The sequence below is a fragment of the Tyto alba genome, unplaced genomic scaffold, assembly GCF_018691265.1.
Source record: "Tyto alba isolate M040663 unplaced genomic scaffold, T.alba_DEE_v4.0 Super-Scaffold_15, whole genome shotgun sequence".
Classification (NCBI taxonomy): domain Eukaryota; kingdom Metazoa; phylum Chordata; class Aves; order Strigiformes; family Tytonidae; genus Tyto; species Tyto alba.
In genome coordinates this window covers 4,278,592-4,303,572 of record NW_024881277.1, presented here as the reverse complement: position 1 = coordinate 4,303,572, position 24,981 = coordinate 4,278,592, and the positions used below count along the sequence as shown (strand labels likewise).

At 40.2% G+C, this 24,981-nt stretch overlaps 1 pseudogene; it reads left to right on the top strand.

The window, feature by feature from the left end:
* Positions 1-1,862: 1,862 nt before the first annotated feature.
* Positions 1,863-20,488, top strand: LOC122153005 (annotated as a pseudogene).
* Positions 20,489-24,981: the final 4,493 nt, after the last annotated feature.

Sequence of the window (24,981 nt, the reverse complement as noted above, 5' to 3'; positions counted from 1 at the left end):
CGGTATTAGGGTCAAGCATGAAGAGCACAGTACCAGAATCACTAATTCCCCTTTTGCCCCTCTTGCAGGTCGCTACCTAACTTGGGTCAGTAGAATTTCCTCCGAATCCTGTGACAAGATCTGACCAGAATTATTGCTGGCTTGGAGAGGCTAAGCATCTTGCTGTTCTTCTAATGCATATCAATCAATCTAGTATTCAGGCAGATGGTGTCCTTACAAATCCTCTGTAGTCTAACAGACACTCCCAGTAATGCCTCACAGACACATGTGAATGAAATGGTGCCAGTTCATTTCTTTAGCCATTGTTTTTGAGCAAAAGAAAATTGCTTTGTGGCAGTGCTTGCCATGCTGTGCAGTAGCTTTGTGGTTAGAGTATTTATCCAAGAAGTAGGAGTCTGGGTTCTGTGTTACTGTTATGTTTCAGCACATGCCAAAACTTACATGAAAGGTCAGTATCGGGGGTAGGGGGGTGGGGGTGGTATCCCCCACCCTTTGGCAGGAGCTTTGCCAGCGAGTGGCAAAGTTTCCTGGGGCTGAAAAGATGGATCAGCAGAGAAGGTGACTGGCTCCGTGACAAAGACTTCACCTGGGAGGGAGGCAAATACAAGTCCCATAAGGCATGTCTTTGCGTTTCTGGGGAGAAAGGAAAAGGTGAAACCTGTATATATAACTTCTTGCAGTCCATTTAATAATGCTACCAACATGAAGATAAATTACAGGAACTGCAGCTTTCTGATTTGAACTTTACCTGTCTGGAGAAATTCCCTATGAAGAAGCTGCCGGTTTCCCCTGTGCAGGTGGGAGGATGGAGGGAGCAATGTTCCACAGACAGTGTGAAAAGGCAGGTGGAGGTTGCACAGAATCCAGCATATATTAACTTGAAGTTTCACTAGTAGTCAACACTCCCTGCTCTGCTCTGTTCCCCTCCAACTTAAGGCCATTTTTTTTTCTTTTTTTTTTGGAGGGGGGGTGGGTTTTTGTTTGTTTTGGGTTTTTTTTGGTAAAATTGGTGGTGGTGGTCTTTTAAATGCAGATGATCTGATGCTAATTTACCCACTGCTCTGCTACCACTGGCAGGGAAGTGGCATTAAATGTGTTTTAAAAGTATGTTTAAATTGGGACTCATGCACCTTCTGCCTTTACCTTATCAACCCTTTATTCAAAATAAGCATAATAATAAAAGTTTTTTAAATAGTTTGGAAGTGGCTTTTTTGCATCACCTAGAAAAATTTTAAAGAGAGATTTTGGTACTTTCGTATGCATAACTGTTCCACCACAACTCTCTGGATTGCTGATATATACATTTCTATCCTTTTTCTCCCTGCTCCTTCACACTGTTTGTGGGGTTTTTTTGTTTTGTTTTTTTTTTTTGTTTGTTTGTTTTTTTTGCAGAGGTTCTTGTGCTTTTTCTTATCTTCTTGTCTTTCCCCCTTGATCTCAAGCATTTGCTCATTAGCACTTACTGAAATGCTTTGTGGGACATTTAGAGCAGAACAAATTAAGACCTTGCAGTTCCAGATAGTTCAGCTCTGCAGCTGGCTCCACTCGTACAGCAGTTCAGTGCACTGTGATATGTAGGCACTATTGGCACTGGCAGACTGTTCATCATCTGTCTGACAGGGGGTCAGCGCTGCAAGCAAAACAGCGCTTGGCTACTTGAATTCAAGAATCTAATATTTCCTGCTCAGTAAGACCTGCGACCAGGTCCGAATAATCCTGACTCTTTAATTTGTGAGATTGTCTGCATTGTGGGGGACACAGTTATTCTCTCGTAACTATTGATTTTCTTTAAAGGAAGTCAAGGTAGTTTACACCTGAAGGGTACTTGGGCAAATCTAGGACACCTATTAACTCGAGTCAATCTGGAATCCTTGTGAAAAGCTGAGCATTTGCTTCCTGGCTGCTGGGAAAAGATTCTGCTTTCAGGTCAGTCTGGAAATGCCCTTGCTTCATACTTCATCTGCTTTAGGCTTTTAGCGATTGCAGAGTGTAATTTACCAGTAATAAAAACCCAATTATGCGCTGAACAACAAGGATTTTTGAGAAGTCTTACGAATTTCTCTTTGTGAGGGGGCTGTGTGTGCCTCACTGGATTTCTTGCCTGCATTTGCCAGGAGAACAAGTGCTTTATCTTCTTCATGCTCACCATCTCAGTCTTTGAACATCCTTTTCTCCTTTACTCTGTCTTCTACCTTAAAACTAACCACTGTGCCCTTTGAGGACACTGGTGTTCTGTTTTGTTTTGTTTTTTTTTTTTTCCACAGTGGGAGTATTTGTCATTCATCCTAGATCTCAAATGGAAGTACTGAGGTTCAGTTAATGTGATCTAAGGAAACCAGAGGGCCCCCCCCTCAGGAAACGTTGCCCCTGGGGGTTGAGACCTGCCCTCTGTCTGTTCAGATTGCTTGTGGGACCGGACCTGCCCTGTGGTTTGTTTATCTGCTACCATGGGAGTTGCTGGGGAGGGTGGGCTCATTGGCTTCAGCAAAGGCTTTGTGTGATAGAATTCTGTCACGGATATGAAAATACTGCCTGTTAAGTAACTGATACAAATCTCTGTTCCATTATGATCAGATTATCTCTGAACTTCATAGGACTGAATTATAATGCAGATTCATACTCCATAGTTCCATTGCAATAGTTTGTTTTAAAAGCTGTATCAGATAGATTGAAGAGAGAAGAGCTTGTGACAATGTGGGGAAATGCAATCAATGCAAATTAACTTATTTAACATTTCTAGTGTAGAGACGTCCAATATCACAGTAGCATTTCATCGTTAAAGAAAAAAAGATGTTGGTAATTTCTAGTTGTTTGGTATCCTCCAGGTTATCGGAGATGGTGATTTGAAGAATCAGGTTTCCAATATGAACAAAACAAAAGCGTGATCTGAAAAAAGGTGAATTTAAAACCATAGTGACTTCTCAACATCAAGCTATTTGAGATTTGTGAAAAAGCAGACTTTATCTTATTAATAAGATAAATCAAATATGCATTATGAGCCCCTAGTAAGAATGTGTGTCCTGATACACCAAGGGAGTCAATATTGATTAGCATAAAGTAGCTTCATATTTAATAAATGACTCTTTAAATTTACAATTTTCAGTTAGTATTAGACATGTTAAAATATAAAATATACCTTACATTTCATTGTAACAGTTATCGACTAATTTAATATTTTCAAGCAAATATGGGCAAAACATAAAATGATTTATATTGAATGAATTAAAGGACAAGTTTATAATACTGTATAGGAAGCCACGATGTTTGTCCTAAGATGTATACAAACCTTGAACAGTTAGGACAAACAAGAGTGGGATTACAGAAGGTTTCAAGAATTGAAAAGTTGTGTTTGTTATTTTCATGATGACTTGTTTTAGCAAATATTTGAAAAAGTTATGAGATTATCTATGGAAGACAAAATATCTCTTAAGTGTCAGGAAAGGATTTCAGTCTTACTCTTTTCCTAAGCTATGACAGGTTAAAGCACCTCATTAAAACAGACCATCTAATCATAAAAAAAAAAAAAAAAAAATTCTGTAGATGGGAAAATAGGGAATTTTTGCTTCAGCCTTAGTTCTCTGAAATACCAATTATCTTCTAAATGGGTGGATGAATTTGCATGAAGGACATGCTCTACTGTGGATTAATTTTCTGTGTTGGGATGGAATTACAAATTTTAGTTTAAACCATTGCATGTAGGATCGTCTTTGCTTTTGCGGAGTTTAACAGTGGAACAGCTAGATATCAGGGACTGGTTGCTCCTGTTTGTGTAAGAGATGGATCAAAAGAAATAGTAAAGAAACTATTATGTTTTCTATTTATGGTGTATTAGTTCCTTAGGCGATATGATAAGCAAACTCAAACTCTCCATCAACAGTGGGTATTATTGGAAATACTACTAATTATAATACATGAAGTATACTATCACAAAGAATATTAGATTTCTACAAAGTGTCTACTTAAGTGCCGTTTATTCTTCTTTAGTTCTTGAGTTAAAAGGAAAGCTTCCATCCCTGCAATTCAAAACTGTGGTTCCCAAAGTAATGAATAAATTATGGTGACTTTAGTTCACGGCTATCTCTGTACAATAATCAGAAGTATCAGCTCTCTAAAGATTACGTGATAACTGCAGGTGGTTGAGAAAAAAATTTGGAATTGGTTTGCATTGGAATAAAACAAAACCAGACTCATGAGAAGCCTGCCTACTTCAAAATATTTTTCAAAAAGCTCCCTGTAACATGCTGAAACACAGCAGGCCTGTTTGCTGCGAGGGAAGAAGACGCTCCCTGCTATGGCAGCGCGCTGGCTGAGTGCAAACAGCAGCTTCAGGGGAAGTAGGTACAGCTGGTGAACTGAAGGTTTCTGATTACTTCCTTCATTTGACTATTAGCTTTTGGGAGGCTTCTTGCAAGATGAATAGCTGAAAACCATCCTAAGATAACTAAATTTTTATAAGCTGCCATGACAGCCGTCAGAGTTCTCTTTCTCATTGTGAAGAAACACTTAGGAAGGTGTAATGATGTGTTTTAGCATTTGCATAGCAAAGTACTGTACAGGGACTCCTGGAGAGTTGTGAATCTAGCACTTCATCGTAATCAGAGTAATAATGATTAAACTTCTGGGGAGTTGGTGAGACTGGGAGAAACGTCCCTGCAGCAAGGGGACTTTCTCTGAGAAGATGTTTTCTTGTTGAGGGAGTTCTCTTTTAAACATGAACCCCTGAAGCCCTCTGTTCCTCACTGTCGGGGCAGGTGCTTCCTCTATATCTACTCAAAGCTTTCCTAACCAGAGAAAGAGGAAATCCACAAAGCTGTCTGGGTAGCTAGAGCCACACTGTGCGCTTTGGCAGCAGCTGAGGTGGTGTCAGGCTTGTTCCTGCTTCTTTTTTGCAAGAAAGATGCTGTTGTGAGGGGCATTTGGAGCTGTGGCCTTTGGTCATGGGCTGGAGAAAGGGTTTCCTGCCCATGGAGACATGCAGTGTAGGGGATCAAACAAGCCTGGTAAACTTCACCTGAGGATGCTAAAAAAAGTCTAAATCCACCCCAGTATAATAATTATCGGTTGTCTTCAGAACACATGAGATCTGGGTTAAGTAGTGAAAGACAGAGATGACAAACATAGTGGTTGTGTCTGTCTGTGGGAGTCGGGGAGCAGAAACTAAGTAGCTGTAGATCAGCCGTCTTCTTTTCTTTGCACAGAAGGATCCTTCTAAGGATCAGAAGAACTAACAACAGTTGTACCTACATCTGGATTTTATTTGCTGCAACTAATTTCCCTGTTCACTGTTGCTCTTGGAGATGCTGTTATACATAGTTAGTCTGCTGCAATGCAGGCTTTGTAAAATCTGTAAATTTGCCAGAATTAAAGAGAATTAAGACTGTTCTCCAGTTGAGATAAAGTATGAAGGTGAATTAGCAACTCCCCTTATTCTGACGTGGGATTTCTGTCGTTAGTGTTTTTTTCCTCTGATCGAGGTGGAAAAATGAATGTAAAAATTCTTTCTTGTAGTGTTTCTACCAGTTCTCAGACTATGTCTCTGCTGTCACAGCTGGAGAAGATCAATTTGGATTCTGTATTAGGAGAAGCAGACAATGCCAGATATGTTACCTCAGAGATCCTTCATCTGGTTCAGAGTCAAGGTAAATATCTCAGTTTTATGGTTTTAGTAGTTTTTCTTTTGATGAGCCATCCTTCTCGTATTTCTTCCGAGGTGGACTTTAATTTTTGTTTCTGTTCGGTGGACTTGATTAGCCGTCTGTTTTTGTCACTGATTGTTTAAAGCACCTGTTTAAGGCCATGTTTAATGTTGTCTGATATAGTATTGGTTACACTGAGTGCATTTTGTATTGTCAAACAGCTATAATTTAAGTGATAATTCACCGTATACATGTGTATATATATATATGAGAAGTAGAAGTATCTGGAAGAGAGCTTTCTTACAGATTTTACCCTTAGAGTGTTTTTTTTCTAGGACAAGGTTGTTGAACAAGTGAAAGCAAAAATGAGATTTAAAGTCACTTAATTCTTTGATTTATTTTAGTTAGTATTATCTACATATATGCAGTTTTTAATAGATTTTATTATTTACAGTGTAGTGTAGATTTTCTGATCAATCTGTATGTGATCACAGGGCATTTTGCCCACAAGCTAGTATATTAAAAGAAAAATGGTCTTTTTCTGACTGGCAGAAAAAACCAAGAAGGAGATGACTTCTAAGGGCTCCACTGGAATAGAAGTTATCCTGTCAGCCCTAGAGGTAAAACCTTCCGATCTGTGTGGTTATGGGTACGTAGCAAGTTTTCATTTTATCACTGGGCTTTGTATTACTACAAATACGTTGTTATCCTATCTAGTCTCCAACACTTGTGTAGGACTGTGATGATTAGATATGGTCTAGTTAAGAATTTCTCTCCCTTATTTTTAAATATTGTAAGAAATTATTTGTCAACTATCAGTTCTAATTAATATGCCATATTGCAAACTAAATTTTAATTGTTTTTTTTGGTTAATTCAGGCTGCATAGTAGATGATTAGCTGGGTGGTTACATCTTAAATTCTGTTTGATTTAGTGGTGGCAGTTTCTCTGAGCTTGTAAGTATTTAAACCACTGTATTAGACTTCTACATTAAGTAAAGAAATCCCTCTATTTTACATTGCAGAATACAAAAGATCCTCAAAGTATTTGAAATATATCGAATATCCTCATTGAGATTGTGTCAGTTGGTAAGTTTTCATTAAGGAGCAGTTTGCAATTTGTGATTATATTCCTGTATTCTTCTGCAGAAGTTGTGTTTTTCCTTTGGGAGGCAGGGTTGTGTTTTTTTAGTAATTTTTTGGGGTTGTTTCGAATGTTTGCTAACAGTGATTTGTATGCAGAATAAAAAGAACACAAAGACTGAAGCCACCTTTCAAATAATCATACACAAATAATTTACGTTGCTGTAAGTATAAGGCCAGCAGGTTCTTTCATAGTGCAGTCACATATGAGGAAAATATTTCTGTTCTAAAGACTTTCCTTATGATAACTGTAGCTTAGGTTCTTAATTGTTCTTTGGCTTCGGAGATATCAGTTGAGTTTTAATTCCTAGGTGGCGGTCGGAGGGCAGGCGTCTTAGTCACTAAAGGAGGGACACAGATCTTATTGCAGTTGCTTTTGACTGCCAGCAAAGACTCTCCACCAACTGGAGAATTAATGGTGCTTCTTCATACTCTTCTTGCAAAAATTGGTCAAAAAGGTGATAATGATATACATACATAATATGGCTTAATACTTTGTAGTTTTATGATTGTAACTTCAAAAAAATTTTCTTTCTATTATTGTGTAAGCGTGCATGTATTCAGAATTGGTAAAGGAGAACACAAAGATGAGTAAAATAGAGGGGAGGAAAGAATGATGAAAAATAGGTTAGCAGAGTTGACAGCAGAAGAAATTCACAGTTCGTTTAACTTTTTTTTTTGATAACAACTTCAAAATTAGTGTGAATAATCTTGTATTTCTTTGACGTCAGACACAAAGATTGGCATGAAAGCAAGAATTAATGGTGCCCTAAACATATCATTGAATTTAGTGAAGCAGAATTTGCAAAACCACAGGCTAATATTGCCATGTCTTCAAGTATTAAGAGTTTACTCAACCAACTGTAAGTACTGCTGATAGTTATTTTTTTTCCCATGTGATACAAAAGTTTTTACCTAGATACAGTTGAAACATCCGATCTACATGCTTGTTCAATGTTAGATGTTTAAAATAATTATTTTTATCTGAGAATTCAAATTGCTTGAATTCTAATAAAAGCTGTGAAGCGTGCTTGTACATCTCGTGTGTCTTCGATTTTTATTCAGTTTGTGTGTTTATATATATATATATACAAACACTGCCGGGGGTTTTAACCAGTGCTATTGGATGTGTGAAACTGAGTCATCTAACTTTCATAAATGCTGATCCTTTAAGATTTAAACCAGAAATACTAACATTATGCTTGCGAAAGCACTTCAAATTAAATAATTATTCTTTTTATTATACACGCTCACTTATTTTTCTTTTTACTATTTTATTTCATTGTAGATCACTAATGTAAAACTTGGTTCACACAGGACATATTTTAATTATTTAACCTTTCCCTTATTCATTGTGTTGAAGTGCCCTACTATTGGGCTAATACTCTTCCACAAGAGCCGAATTCGTTGTCTGGGCAGGCAGTAGGAAGTTGAGGAAAGTAGTGTGTTTCTTGCTGTATCTCTGCTGTTGCTTAGATGCTCTTAAGTTTTTCCTTTGAACTCAAAGTGGCCATTAAACCTCTTAAATAAATATGAGAAATTGAGAACTTAATCACATTCCTCCAAGAGAATCCATAGGATGATCTGTAAGTTTATGTTTTCAGGACATTCAGATGAGCACCTATAATTCATAAAGTCCCAATTCTTTTAAAATGTGGAAACTTTATTTCTCTTGCACTTCTGATAATGAGGTAAAATGCTTCTAAATGGGAGCGTTGAATACAGATAGTTACACAGCTTAGGTGAAAAGTTGCTTTATCCTGAAAATGGGAAATTGAACGGAGTGTCTAATTTGGATTCTGCGTAGACCAGTTCTATCTTGTATTTCCCACTCCTTATAAACAGAAAAAGTAGCAGTTTATTACATTCCGATAAGTAGTACTGGTTAAGCATTGCGTACAGTTGCCACCAGGATAGAGTCCTAACTTTTCTTAGATTCCAGTGGTGTAATGTTGCTGCTCATGATGATGAAATTGCAACTTGGGTTCAAGTACTAAATTCTACACTAATCGCAGCATTCATTATGCTGAAGTCAATTTTTAGTTGCTCTCTTCCTGCTTCATTAGGAGTGCATATTGCTAGACTTGCTTGGGAATTGAATTTCTGTGCCTGTTTCAGCAGTTTGTATTTTCAGTGGGCATTGGGCTTCAGCCATGTATGCACTGAGTGAGCAGAATGTAGGTCTTAACATAATTTATTTTGTTCCCTTTCAAATAGATTTTTTTGTTTGTTTGTTTCTGAGAACATACATGCCTAACATGTAGCTCAGGAAAGCTTGGATCGGTTGGCATTTCCAAATTTTACAGTGAATGCTTGGCTTTCAAATCCTGGTGGACGTACCTGTCTATTCTGATACTGAAGGATAATAACAAGTCATAAAACTTGTCAGATTTGACATTTTAGAAACCCTGCTGTCTTGACAAACAGAGATTTTTTTTTTTGGAAGAAAATTGGAAGAAATTTTTTGGAAGAAAAGAGAGCAGAAGCATGCATTGGAAGTAGTATATGATTTTATTTGTAAAGTAATAATGTTTTTCTTCTCTTTCAAATTTTATCAGGATTGGATTATCACACTAATTATGCACAGAGACTATTTGCTTGTCATTGTATGTCTTAAAGCACAAACATATCTGTCATTTTTTGTACTTCAAAATGAACTTGCGTAGATTTTAGTTTATTTTTTTCTTTTGCCTTCCTTACTATCTTAAAATGGATTGTTTTTAACTCTTGCAGCTGTTAATGCAGTGTCCTTGGGAAAGAATGGAGTAGTAGAACTGACGTTTAAGTTCATTGGCCCTTTTAGTAAAAAGAACACTAGCCTTCTGAAGTAAGTAAGGTCTCTTTAATATAGTATATAGAAAAACCTTAGATACATTTCAAAACTTACTTGTAAATGGAAAATAATATTAGAGAAATTAATTGTAACTCATATTTGAAAGCCAGAGTGGAAGGAGGTGGCAAGCAGAACCACAAATCTGACAGTTTAATTTTCCCCAGTAAGGTAACAGAAAATATTTGAATGTCTATTCACAGTACTGGTAGAAGAATATAAATATTATTTTTTGTCTCTAAGATTCCTGCATGGAAACTACAATAGTTATCCTCAAATCAGGACAAACAGATGAAGATAATCCCGTCATTTTTCAATTAGTTGAATTGGCTCCCATATCTTCATTGAGTTTTTAGAGCGACACTATCTGTTTTATTTTGTAATAGAATTTTCTTTCTGTTTTATTTCAAAGCAATTATAGACTCTCAGAGCAAAATCGTAAAACATAGAGTAGCAAGCACCAGCAATATCTGTGCAGTAGGCTATTGTGTGTTAGAAAAAGAAATAAATTCACTGCATACCTTAAAGTGATGACTTAAAATTTTTTTTTGCTTCCCTCTGTGTTTTTATTGTTGTTGTTTTTTTTTTGTTTTGTTTTGTTTGTTTTTTTTTTTTTTTTTAAGTGAACTTAGGGTAAAAATAGATAAATAGGTCTAACTGGAGGTAGCCCCTTCTTTATACATTAGCACCTCTTTTGAAGTACATACCTGTGGAAAACTGGACTTTTCATCTGGATAGCAAAGTAATAATCTTATGTTGTTCATATTCTGAATTCAGTGCAAAAAAATAGTGTTATGTTATCTAAATCTGTTATCTGTGGGCACTGGAGTATCTTTGAACAAAATGCCCTTCCCCTTTAAGCCCCAGGTAAAATTGGACATATTAACTTACTGTTCCATGATGTAAGTAATCGTGATATCCTTGTTTATGGTCTAAGATCAGATACATGAAGTCTACCTTTACAAAGAGGGTAAAAAGAAGTATATACATCTTCTAGTTGTACATCTTGAGTTAACTGAGACAAGATCTTTGTGTACAAGCAAAATTTTACACATTGTATTGTAGTACAGATTGATGAGCATTACTTCTCAATCTATTTATACACTGCCAGTTTTGACCTAATTTTTTTAAAATTATGTCCTTTCCTGTGTGGGAGTACTTGTTCTGCTGCTAACATAAAAACATGACTTTCAAATGGATCTCATCCATTGATTATGGTTCATAAACATTATGTTGTTACTTTTGGTGTTTTTTTGCAAAGGCGGAAAGTTTTTTTAGCCATTGCAATGATATTTTTAGATTTCGTCATCAGACTTCAGATATATCTGAGATACATCAGATATATCAGAGATGCATGATATTTTATTAAAACCAAATTTTAAGAGCAAAGTCTGTGATACAGTGCAACCAGAAGGATGTGAGGGTAGATGTTAAACATATCTGTTAGCCGTAAATATTTTATGTAGCTTTACAATGTTGTTTGACTTTTCTTGTTATGTTGACAGGGTTGCTTTAGACACACTTGCTGCATTGCTAAAATCAGGTAAGTGTTTGACTACAAGAAACTGTTTGTCTAGTTGAGATGTATATGTGTGTGTGTGTACACACACAGAGTAGAGATAATACTAAGTCTGTGGCTAAAACAAAATCAAGGCTAGGAAATTTAGAAATAAGGGTAGTTTTATCTGGAGTCTTTGGTGCTTTAATATTTGTGTGGTATGTACATATACGTTTAATAATAAGTTACCGTCTCTTCAGTTGCACACCAGAAAGGCTGTGCTGCTTCTGCAGAACTGGGCTTGATCCAGGGTGGAGAAAGAGCCTTTTACAGGCGCTCACCTCAGCCCTTCAGTAACGGTCATCTCTAGCATAACTCCTGCACATCTTCTTTATACGTACATCTGAAAATAGCTGTTGGATGGCAGGGAGAAATGCAGGGTTTCTTCAGGTACCTTTCTGAATAATTAGGTTTTGGGTCCTAGTGACGAGTCTGTCAGTGATGCTCATGAAGCGGTGGAACCAAGGGTAATGAAACGATCGTCTGTCCCCAGACGTTGGCTATCTTGTCTGGCAGCAGCGGATCCTGACAAATGTGATCTCAGCAGAATTTGCACCAGGATTGGAACTGACAAGGAGTTAAAAACTCGTTCTCTCCGGACAGTTGTATAAAACCTGTAGCATTCCTAGTAGTTTTAGTGGAGTTGGATAAGAACCGAGGCATGATTAGATTTGCAGAAAGCCATTTCAGACAAATTACAGGAAACTTCTGTATCAGTTATTACAGGGTGCTGAGTTTTCTCATGTTTTGATCAGTGTGATACCTTGGTCTTACAGATTTGTGTAATTACTAATGTTGGGATTTCTCTTTGGCAGATTGAGGGAAAGAACAATAATTCAGAAATATTTAATATTCTGTTCTGTAAATGAGCAGTTAAACTTTAATGTTGGGGAAAGAAATTAAATCTTGAAATGGTGTGTCTTTAAAACAGAAGGTCTTGTGCATTTATTTTGAGAGGTTTTATTCAGTCCTGAGGGGTTTTGACATTGTAAATTCCTACACTTTCATATGAGTAAATCTTTTCATAAAAACACTAATCTCTGGTGTATCAAGTCCAGTTGTCATACTGATTAGCCAGTAGTGGGGGTAGAGGTACCCTGAGTTTCTCAAATTTGAGTGATAGTTGCTGCAAAACTGTATGGATGACAGCAGTAAGAAGTTTGTTTCAAATTTTGTATCTGCACAGTGTGTGTGTGTTATATAAATTTTTATCATGCTTTCATTATTTCCCTGTTAATAGGAGTGCCTTGCAGTAAGAACTTTTGATCCTCTCATCAACACGGCCAGCCTAATAATGAGAAAATGTTTTCCTAAAAATCATCTTCCTTTACCAACTATTAGAAGTGCTTTCCATTTCCAACTCCCAGTTATTCCTGCCAGTGGTCCTGTGGCTCAGCTGTACAATTTGCCTCCTGATGGTATGTTCATTTTGTAGTATTTTATCTTTGAGTATGTAGCATAGCTTTAAGTAAGGTGGAATCAACTGCAGTTATTTTGTGTTCTCCACTAAAACCTGGATTCTGATATTCTTCTCAGCTAGAAAAGGGCCTGTGGCTGTTAGTGTAGAGCACCAGTTTCTAATGTTAAGCTTTAACTGATTAAAATTTTGTCTACACATATTTTATGGTTCTGATATATAAAATAAAAAATTAAAATGGGAACTAAAATGTCATGTTCATCAAACCCTGGACTGTAAATCATAGGCTACACATATTAGTCCACAAACTTAAATGGGTGTTGTGGTTTGGGCTCGGAGGGCAACTGAGCACCACCCAGCCGCTCATTCCCCCCCTGCCCCACAGCTCTGAGAAGGAGAAAATAAGCCAGGCTTGGGGTTCGAGGTAAGACAGGGTGGGATAAATCACCCACTATGGTCACGGGCAAAAGGCAGACTCGTTAGGTGTTAAAAAAAAAAAAAAAAAAGGAACGTAGATTTAATGCAGTTACTAACAACAACACTTAGACAGAGAAGGACAGTGAGAAGCATTACCGCATCTTGAGAACACCTTCCCCCCAGCCCTCCCTTTTTCCTGGGCCCAGATTTACTCCTGATATCCCTACCTCCTTACCCCAGGGGCAGGGAACTGGGGGTGCAGTCAGTGCTGCCGCTTCTTCCAACTTCAGGGCGGGAGGGGGTGGAAGGAACTTCTGAAACTTCTCCCCCTGCTCCATCGTGGTCCCCCTCTCACAGGACACAGTCCTCCACAAACTCTCTCTGACGTGAGTCCCTCCCACGGGCCACATTGTTCCCCAAACTGCTCTGGCGTTGGACACCAACTTTCTCCAACTGGAGTCCCTCCCATGGCTGCAGCCCTTCCCAAGCTGCTCCAGCGTTGGACACCCCTGCGTGCTGCAATCCTCCCAGCACTGAGCTACAACAGAAGGGGCTGCTTCTTCCCACATAGTCCCAGCTGATTTCGGGTGCAGCCACCTTAGTCGGCTGTATGATGTCCCTCACAGGCCATAAATCAGTGTCTGCTCCACCGTAGATCTCCATGGGTGCCAGGGGGGGCCGCCCTGCCATCTCCCCACAGGATACAGGAGGGTCTCTGCTCCAGCACACCTCCCCCCTCCTTTCTTCCTCCGTTCCTCCACTGACCTTGGTGTTCATGCAGCTGCAGCAACTGCCCCTCACCACGTCCCCTCTTAAATAGGTTATCGCGGAGGCGCAGCTGATTGGCTCAGTTTTGGTGCAGAGGTGGAGCTGACTTGGAGCTGGGGGAGCCTCGAGAAGCTTCTCACAGGGGGCCACCCCTATCACCCCCTCCCCTGCTACCAAAAACCTCCCCACTCACTCAAACCCAGCACAATGGGCTCTCTTTTTAACTCGCATTCTCCTATGTGAAATGTAATCTAGTGTACACCCTGTTTTACAGGAGTGTATCTTCCTTGATTTCTTTCTGTTACTCGGAAAAAACGGATGTAGTGAATCTAGATTAACATGCCATTTGAAGCACTGTTTTTTAAATTATTGTGGTTAGTCCTTCATTTGCATGATGAGAAAGGTAGAGCTGCTTTCTTGGACTCTTGCAGTCTATGAGGCAACAGTTGTCTGCAGAGCATTTGTATGGTGCTTTGTTGGAAATAGATTCATCCCATTGTGAACACTCTTCATTAGTTCTGGATAATATTGAATGCATTTTCAGATATGGTGAAATATCTTGGTACCTGAGTAAGCAACTGATGAAGTTGCTGTCAGGAAGTTACTTTAAAATGAAGAGGCAAAGTCAGACTTTTTAGTATCTTCTTATTCACAGTACCTCCTGAAATAAAATGTGGTCATTGCGTGAAAGAAGACCTCTATCTGATTGGGGTTCAGATGGATCACACTCAAACTGCAGGAGGTCAGAGTTTGTTTATGTTTTGTCTTCCAAGTGTGTTTTCGACATTTCAAAGAAATGGGTTCCAAAATCCACAGAAATTAAACCTCTACTTACTACTACCAGAAACCTTGTATTCTGTTGAAGTAGGCTACCAATAGTGGTTGGTTATTTTTAATAGATTTGTTATCTATTTTAAAAAGAAATGAAAAACCTAGGGGCATAGAATACATAGGATTTTATTTTTCAGGAAAAACTTCTGTATTAAAAGACACGTAGAATGTTGGGGTGGGTACAGATCTGAGTTTATTAAAAGTATACTCTTGTGTAGTTAGTATTGTAAAATCAAGACATGTAATCATTCTGAATACACTAGAAGATCAGTATAATTTGTAGGCCTCTGAGTGAGCTGTTTACTGGCATTCGGAAAGTTTTCTGCATGGAAAACCTTTCAGAAAGCATAACAAAAAAACCTCAGCACTCAAACCACATGAGAGCTCTAGAAAAAAGATCAAATTTGCCACTAGTGAGCAGAACACCTGCCAGAATAACCAGCTAATGCTCACTTCCACATATTAAGGAGTTAGCCCACTTCTTCTTAGTCATGTGTAAATTGGTTTGCTTCCCCTTCTTTTTCTGGGTTAAAAAGGGAAGAAGTCCTAGATAAACTGGAGTCCAAATACATCAAAGTAAGTAGAAATTAAGTGGAAACTAGTCTTTAGTGTCCCAATGGTTCCACGTGTCTAAAAAAATAACATGTTGCTGTATGCTTTGGGGGTGAAATTTAGTTGCCAGCCTGTCTAGGCTGAGCAGTTGCAGTGACCACTCTCCTTGAGTATTTTCCGCACCGATTGAATCTCCAGTGATATGTTCCTGATTTTTTTTTTTTCCTTAGATTGTTACGCACCCACTTAAACAAGACAAAAAAGGTGAAGAGGGTGTCTCCTCCCACTGTTCCCTGATACAGGGGCAACACTAGCTGACATGACTAAAAGCTGCCGAGATCTCAGTTGTTTCGTTGGATGTGGTCATTACTACTTGTGTTGGGAAAACATGTCAGAGCCACCTCCTTTTGTGCTGACCTCAAGCCATGCTGAGATGTTCTCGACACATACACATTCTAAAGTATTTCTAATAGCCATCTGCTGTCTTGCTGGGGTTTTGGGGGCAGAAGGGTGTTGGGTATTTTTTAGTTTTGTTTAAACCAGAGATCTTTGATTTTACTTAAAACTTCATGGAAGTGTAATAAACTGGGTCTGCAACATTGTCAAACAAGCATTTTATTTTGTAGATCTTGTACTAGTAATTAATGTTTACTAGTTGGTTTTCACAGCTTTTTCAAGTGGTAAGTAAAAAAGAAAGTAAATCCAGAACATAAAGTTTTTTTGAGTTTATGTATCAGAGAGTCATAAAATGGTTTGGGTTGGAGGGGACCTTAAAGATCGCCTAGTTCCAACCCCCCTGCCATGGGCAGGGACCCCTTCCACTAGACCAGATTGCCCAAAGCCCCGTCCAACCTGGCCTTGAACACTTCCAGGGAGGGGGCAGCCACAGCCCCTTTAGGCAACCTGTTCCAGTGTCTCACCACGCTCACAGGAAAGAATTTCTTCCTTCCACCTAATCTAAATCTACCTTCCTTCAGTTTCAGACTGTTACCCCTCACCCTCTGACTACACTCCCTGATAATTGTCCCTCCCCATCTTTCCTGTAGCCCCCTTTAAGTGCTGGAAGGCCGCTGTAAGGTCCCCCTGGAACCTTCTCTCCCCTCGGCTGAACAACTCCAACTCTCTCAGCCTGTCCTCGTAGGGGAGGTGCTCCATTCCCCTGATGATCCTCATGGCCCTTCTCTGGACCCACTCCAACAGGTCCATGTCCTTCTTCTATTGCGGGCACCAGAGCTGGACACAGCCCTCCCAGTGGGGTCTCACGAGAGTTGAATAGAGGGGCAGAATCCCCTCCCTCGACCTGCCGACCACACTTCTCTTCACGCAGCCCAGGACGTGGTTGGCTTTTTGGGCTGTGAGTGCACGTTGTTGGCTCCCAGTCAGTTCTCCATCCACCAACACCCCCGAGTCCTTTTCCTCAGGGCTGCTCTCAATCCACTCATCACCCAGCCTGTATCTGTGGTTGGGATTGCCTTGACCCATGTGCAGGACCTTGCACTTGACCTTGTTGAACTTCATGAGGTTTGCACAGGCCCACCTCTCAAGGCTGCCCAGGTCCCTCTGGATGGCATCCCTGCCCTCCAGCGTGTCGACAGCACCGCCCAGCTTGGTGTCATAGGCAAACTTGCTGAGGGTGCACTTGATCCCACTGTCCGTGTCCCCAACAAAGATGTTAAGCAGTGCTGGTCCTGACACCACCCCCTGAGGAATGCCACTCGTCACTGCTTTTTACTCGCCATAGACCACAACCCTTTGAGTGCAACCACCCAGCCAATTCCTTATCGGCTGAGTGGTCTATCCATCAAATCCACACCTCTCCAATTTAGAGACAAGGATGTCATGCAGTACAGCAGCTTTGCAGAAGTCCAGGTAGATGACATCTGTTGCTCTTCCCTATCCACCGGTGTTGTAACTCTGTCATAGATTAAATGTTTTGGATTAAATGTGTAATCTGCCTTACAAAGCTTTTTTGTATCACAGTGGATGATGCAGTAGATGAAAGTGATGATCATGAAGATACTGAAACAGAACCAGAAGTTGAAACCGAAAATGATGATGGTAAGGACCAACATTTTAAGGTTGGTATGAGATAAAATGGACAGGCAGAAGTCAGGCATAATGGGTTTTTAAGTTGCTTGAATCATGTATACAGCCATATATATTCTAAGTGTAAAAGGACTTTGAAGAGGTTTCCTGGGAAGTTCCTAAAATTAAAGAAGCTGCTGAAACTGAAGGTGGGTTCTGCTTGAAAATGTCAGCCTTTGTTGTTCAGATTTTTATCAAAACTTGTTTGCTTCACACTTGATGTGTCTGGAGTACAGTGGAAGAGAGCTGCAAAGTCTTAGCAGTGTTCTGTTCCTAACTTGTATTTCTCTTAGACCATTCTTCCCACCTGAGCTGCTCAGTATGTAGGAGCTGCTCTTAACTTTCTCTGCCGTTCTGGACTGGGATTGACTAGGCCAGTGTTTCAGCACAGTAAATTTGAAGTTCAGCCAGCTGTAGAGGTAGAGATCAGACCTCTCAGTATTGTAGCACTTTGGGAAAGTCTTGTTCTGCTCTCCAGCTGCCAGTCAGGACATGAAAAAGAACATTTGGTCAGAACAGCCTTTTTCTATATTTTTATGGAACATACATTCAGGAGTTAATTGAACTGTATGGACAGGCAAATTTTATTCAAGGATCTCATGAGCCCTGATGAAGGGATTATCTTCCATAGAAGCAGTTAGGCTTTTGTCACTGCAGTCAGATGAAATCTCCACATTCCAGGTTGCAATAGTTGGACTGTGCACAGATCTCATGTGAAGTGTCGTCTGATGTCTGTGCATAATATATTTGTATGAAAGCAAGAAAATTTAGATGTTTGTAATCTTCTGTTGACACGGGGGCTTTGGCATATTAGTAAAACTGAGCTGCTTAAACCTTCCTGGTGAAAGAGATAGTTTAGCTAATTTTAAAATAGTGATATTCAGCTTTTAAGGGAATGGCTGCATCAGAATTAAAAGGTGAATGTAATTATTTTAGAAGTTCATTAATTCTGGACGCAAGATTAATTTATTCTGGTGCTCTTTCAGAATGATGATATTGAGACTGATATTAATAAACTGAAACTAGACAGGAATTGGGAAGACCCATAGAAGAGCTGAAAATATATGAGCAATTTTTCCCGGAACTTTTAGAAAACTTTCAGGTAAAGTATGTGTTACCCACACATCCCTCATCATGATGCATTGACCCTGGTATAGTCTGCTTTTTTTTTTTGGGGGGGGGGGGGGGGGGGGGGTGAGGGGGTGGGAGGGGGAGATGTTAGTGGGTTAGTTAGTTCCTCTAGCCAAAAAGTGAGAGTCAGCAGTTCTAGAGCTACATGAGAGTGCTATATAGTGAGTTATTCAGTTAGATGTTATGGGTTGACTGAAAAGGGGGCTGTTGGCAGATATAAAGGAAAACTGTTTTCTAATGTCTGATTATTGCACACAGCAGGAAGTAAAATTGTAGGAAAGGATGTGAGACTTCTGACAAAAATTCATCATGGTAGGTATTTCCTTAAATGCTGTGCACCTCTTTAAAGCAGTTGGTTGAAGTACCTGGGGAATTGCATTGACTTGATAGCTTGCTACTTAATAACTACTTGTTTATTGCTGTGACACTATCTTCTTGTAAAAGCTGAAACTTCATTGCTATGTTCATGTAAGTTTAAAACATAATAACTGTTGTCTTTTAAGTTATGCTTATTTTGGATTATTGCGAAGCATACCTCAGGAACAATGCAATAGAAGGTTTTCTAATATTAATGAAACTTTAGGAACTGTTTAATTTTTTTTTTTTTTAATATTTTTTTTCTCTTTTATTTTTTAAGGAATGTGAGTTAGTTTCCAAGGAACCAAAGCCTTTTGTAGCTGATGCAAATCTGAGTGGACCTATTGTTGTTCATACAGCAGGAGAAGAGCACTCTGCTGAAACAAACAAGTCAACAAAAGGAGTTGCTTTGAAGGAGAGCAATCCTTTATTGACAGAGGAATCCAATAGAAGGCCAGCCTTTCTGGAACTACCAAAGAAAGAAACTATTAAAGACAGTAGTCTACATGAGCAAAATGATCAAAGGAACTGTTAGCAGTCGCAATCCGAAAGAATTTACCTACACACAGCAGATAAGCAGGCACTTCTTTATTCCAGTGCTGGGGAACACGGGGGATAGCTCCGCCAAAGACGTGTTCGTCGACAGGTACAAAGCACAACATATTTATACACTTTTTCAGCAGAGTCATGGTTACAGAAGATCAACAAAATTCATAAAGTTTAAGTTGACCTTAATAATGATTGGCTTTCTGTTACCTCATCTTACCTCTCTTCCTATTCTACAGAGATCATTGGTCATCTTTACTGATTGATTTAAATAGAATGGGGGGAGGGCAGTGATTAACATATTCATGTTATTTCCTGGGAATTATTATCATATGCAAATGTCCCTAACGCATGCGTGGTTATACTGGACGGGGTCCTCTGGTGGTTGTCGATAGTCTTCCTCACTGTGTCGGCTGATTGAACTCCATCCCTGCGCATGCTCACTCCATCTTTGGTTAATGTTCACCTCTCCCTTGGTGAACCAAGGGAACTTGAACAATAGGTACCAGTTTTCCTCTGGTACCTATTGTTTCAAGTCAAGATCCATAACCAGTACCCATTGTGTTAATTCAGAGTCCATAGTGTTCAAGGCACACAGCATACTAGTTGCTTAATCCTAAGGGCCTCAGTGTACTTTATATTCTCAGAACTACTGTAGCTTCATGTTAAATCAAAATCATACTTTTAAACTAAAATCAAAATAATATTCTAGGATCCCGACTGTTTTATTAAGGTATTTGCAACAGAACTTGCTTCCAAAGAAACTTGCCAGTGTCTAAGCCAAGAAATTGTGAAAGGATTGGACAGAATCAGTCTGCAGAACAGTGCGAAAAATGATCAGTATTATGGTACTGGGTGTGTAATAAAGAAGGAAAGCAAAACGGGCCTTACCACACTTGCTTGTAGTAAACCTTGTGAACATGTTTCACCCTGTGGAAGTAGCCTCTTTGAAGGATCATCTGTCTGGCTGGGAAAACTCTGCTGCACTGGAGTGGATTCCGAGGAGGAGGATTCCAGATCTAGTTCATCAGGGGAACAAGTCATGCTTGAAGTTTCTGATGTATCACCAGTTCATGACTGTGATCTTTATATTGAAATGGTGAAAACCACAAAGTCTATTCCTGAATATTCAGAAGTGGCCTATCCAGATTATTTTGGCCATATTCCACCCCCATTTAAGGAGCCTATTCTGGAAAGGCCGTATGGAGTACAGAGGTGAGTTACCATACTCCTTTTTTGTTGTTTTCCTTCCCCTGAGAAACAATCTTTAGGATGAGATTAGCAGGCACATATACAATGTTTATTAGTCATTTAAAACTGTTTTCCGTGAAAAGTAGTTTGAAGATAGGTGAGTAGACATTGATCAATGCAGAACCATAAACAAGATAAACAATATGTTCTGATGTTGTAATTGCTAATTCTGTAATTCAGTTTCTAAATACTAAGTTTAACTTACAGTCTCCCCTTGTGCCTTCCCACCATCCCCCATCATGTGAATTTTGTAGTTTAAAAACCAAAAGAAAACAAAACAACCCATGAAAAACCCAGACAAACAAACAAGAAAAACCCCACCTGAATGCTCCCTTCAGGTCTTAGCAAAGAGAGGACAGTTAATAGTTTAAAGATACTTCAGCTCTTCTCTTTGCTGTGCTATCAAATAGATCTTTAAAGAAAATGTAGTGGGAAAAAAAATAATGCCTATAACTGTTTGTTTTTAGTGATTGTAGGTATAACAGAATTTAGAGGTAACAAATTCTGAGGATGCAGTTTGTGTTAGTTCCTGCAGAATAACACCCAATAAACACAGAATGAAAAATAAACCGACAAAAACCAACAGATCAATCCACCCATTTATTTCTTCACTGAGAGGTATTAGGAGGTGATGGAGGGTGATGTGGTTCTTAAGAATAATTAGCAGAGGCGGTATGAAGAGCTGGCTCACGTGCACAGGAAATTACTGTAGAGACAAATCAGCATGCTGGCGGAACATGTAATAGTAGGTACGGGACCTTGCCGCTTGCTTTCAGCTTTATACTTATCACTTTAACCAGTTTCTTGAGCTACTTCGTATTTACACTTATTAAAAGGATCAAGTGTGCTCAGGTGGTATAATTAAAATCCTTTAGTTGTTTCACACGTGTTGTAAAAAAGCGATCTTTCTAGTGAAATGACCAAGTGTTAAAACACTAACAACATGAGTATGTCATTACTAGAAAGCCTCCTTCAGTGTTGAAGGAAAAGAATCTTCCCTACAAGCTTATTTTTTAAACAGATTCAACTGATTTAGAAGGGAGATAATCTTGAGTCAGAAGTCACCTAAGAACTGCATTTTAAGGAAGTCTTGCAAATCTTCATGTATGTTTTTGTAGTACTTAATAATTCTGAATTTTCCTGAGTAAAACTGAGTGAAGTCAGGTAGAATTTGTCATTCCACAGCTTGTTCTTAGATGTAAAGCACTGTATTATCTTTGATTTTTAACCGACAAACCTATGTGTGTGGTTATACATAAAGCTGATTTCTAAACCATGAAGGTAATTCTAGAGTATGTTTTATTTTTGTTGTATTTCCTATGTTGAAAGTAAGTTTTTTAGGTCTTGTATGAAACAAGAAGGAAATATCAGGTAATATTCTCAAACCTGAGTTAAAAATCCTGCATCACCTTTTTAAGGTAGGCTGTTGTGAGAATTCAGTTTTCTACAAATGACTCAGTCTTGCTACTGCAAACATAGCAAATTTCTGAGAAGGGAACATGCGTAAAAAGTGCCTAATCTTTTTAGGAATTTATAGTTTATAGGAAGGTGCTGAAAATGAGTTTGGCAGGGGACATGGAGAAGCTTTTAAGTCTTCTACAAAGCTGTGTGTAAGTTCTTGGCATTCGGTGGGATTTCTGTTCTCCTAAATGTCAGCAGTTAGTTACTGCTCATCAGCTAAGTCTTCAGAAAACAAATGGTTACCTTAATCCACCTTTGTAATTTAAGAAAACGTTAGTGGGGGGGGCTGAGGTGGGGAGTTAGGGTTTTCTTTTTACTCTGTTAGACACATGTGGTGTGGGGTTTTGGGTTGTCTTTTTTAATCTTGCAATATGCTAGGAGATGCAGTGGTTTTGAATAGGCTATGGAAATAAAAATTCAGAAGTTGGAAAGTGTCATAAATGAAGTGGGGAAAAAATGTCAAAGATGACAGGATAAACAAATTAGAAGCACAGATAAGAATAAAACCAGCAACAAGTGAGCTCACCCAACTGCAAGCCAGAGTGAATGAGACAGAAGTGCCTCAAAACCACCTGAACAGAGAATCAGAGTCTTCAGGTATGAGCAAAACACTCTTCTCATTCTCCTCTCATCTCAGAGGGAGAGAGTGAGCATGCTTGAGAACGGTTGTAGATGAAACATAGCTCTCTAGCATCTCTTTATTGTTCTGTATGGCATTCTTAATTAAAACACTCTACTTGCCTGTTTGGCCTGTGGTTTCAAATTCTACCAATGCAGCCTTCAGAGACAAAATTTAGAACCCTTGTTATATTAGAAGCTAAATTTTTCAGTTGTACATGATGCATTTCTGAAACCTTGTAAGAAAATCTGGAACTTGGAAACTGAAGCATGAGCTGTTTTTTCTATGTAATATATTACCATACTGGTTCAAAATGCCCAGACTTATATATGCAAACAAGTCAGCAAAAGTTGCTAAAATATGATTGCATGTAATACACCAGAATTAGGATACCAACTAATACTGTGGCGCTAGTTGATAACATGGGTGTTCTTACTCCAGAATAACTTCCTGCTCCCAGTCCTGTACCTGCAAAATCTAGCAGGTATTAGTAAAGATACAAAGTAAGCAACCTTTAGATTCACTGCTAAGTAACAAGCCTTTCTTCACACTAAATCTTTTATTTTCAGGCAAAATTAGATAAAGGTGCTGAGTTGTACAAAGAAGAAATTGATCATCTCAAAACACAATTGGTAAAATGTGATATGGAAAGAATGAAACAATCCAACTCTCTTGAAATTAAGTAAGTTCAAACTTTACCTTGTTACAATTCTCAATGACTTTGGTTTGAGGCCTATTGTCTGGGCCTTTTTTTTTTTGTTTCAATCGGTCCTTTGACTTATGAGTGAAGATCACGACCCTTTTGGAAGAGCCCAATATGTTCGCTCTATCCGCTTGATACGATACCATTGTTGTGGTTTAGGCCTGGTTGGCAGCCAACCACAATGCAGCAGCTCTCTCTCCCTTCCCCTCCGGCAATGAGAAGGGACAGAGAGCCAGGCTTGGGGTTCAAGATAGGACTGGGATGGGGGAAAATCCCCCTTTTATGATCATGAGCAAAAGGCAGACTCGTTAGGGGAAGAAAAAAAGAACATACATTTATTATAGACACTCACAACACATAACAGAGTAGGACAGTGAGAAGCATTGCCACATCTTGAGAACACCTTCCCCCCACCCCTCCCTTCTTCCCGGGCTCAGCTCTGCTCCCGATATCTCTACCTCCTCCCCCAGTGGCGCAGGGGCAGGGAATGGGGGGTGCAGGCAGCGCTGCCATTTCCCTTATCTTCGGTGAGGGGAGTGTCCGAAACTTGTTCCTCCTGCTCCATCGTGGTCCCCCTCTCACAGGAGACAGTCCTCCACAAACTTTCTCCGACTTGAATTCCTCCCATGGGCCGCAGCGTTCCCCACACTACTCTGTCATGGGTCACTAACTTCCTCCGACTGGAGTCCCTCCCACGGCTGCAGCCCTTCCCGAGCTGCTCCGGCGTGGGACTCCCCCGCATGCTGCAGTCCTCCCCGCGCTGAATTACAGCAGTGGGGCTACCTTTTCCCATGAGACCCTGGCCTTCTTCGGGCACAGAGCCTTGATCAGGCAAGCAGGAGCAACAGGCCATAAATCAATGTCTGCTCCACCGTAGATCTCCATGGGTGGCAGGGGGGGGCCGCCCTGCCGTCTCCCCACAGGATACAGGGGGGTCTCTGCTCCGGCACACCTCCCCCCTCCTTTCTTCCTCCGTTCCTCCACTGACCTTGGTGTTCATGCAGCTGCAGCAACTCCTCCTCACAAGTCCCACTGCCTGTCACCACGTCCCTTCTTAAATACGTTATTGCAGAGGCGCAGCTGATTGGCTCAATTTCCCAAACAGAGCTGACGTGGAGCTGGGGGAGCTTCGAGAAGCTTCTCACAGGGGGCCTCCCCGATAGCCCCCTCCCCTGCCACCAAAAAACTCCACCACTCACTCAACCCAGGACAAAGGGTAAATGGAGATCTACTCCACGGGGACCTCCCTCGCTGACCCTCGTGCCCCGATACAAAGTTCGACCCAGAACCCGTGAGTTCCTGAGCTTGCTGCCGTTACGACCCAGACAAGTGTGCTACTGACCTCTATTTATTGCTACTACCACTATTCTGAAATAAATGGTCGATCCCTGGCGCTGTGGGTCAGGAGTCTGTCAGGAGGGCTGGGGCAATGGGCTCGGGGGACGGGGGGGTGGTTTCAATTCTTCCGGGGGCTGGAGGGTGCTGGGCTGGTCCCACAACAGCTCGCCGGCTGTCGGACGGACGTGGAGGCCGGGGTGGAGGTGGGCGGGCCAGGCATCTGTCCGGGCTGGCGAGGGCCGGTCCCCTGGAGCGCTGTGCCAGGCCGGCCAGTTCTCCAGGCAGAGGTGACGGCCGCTGGTGTCAGGTCCAGCTCTCAGGGGTGCCGGGGTGGGCCGTC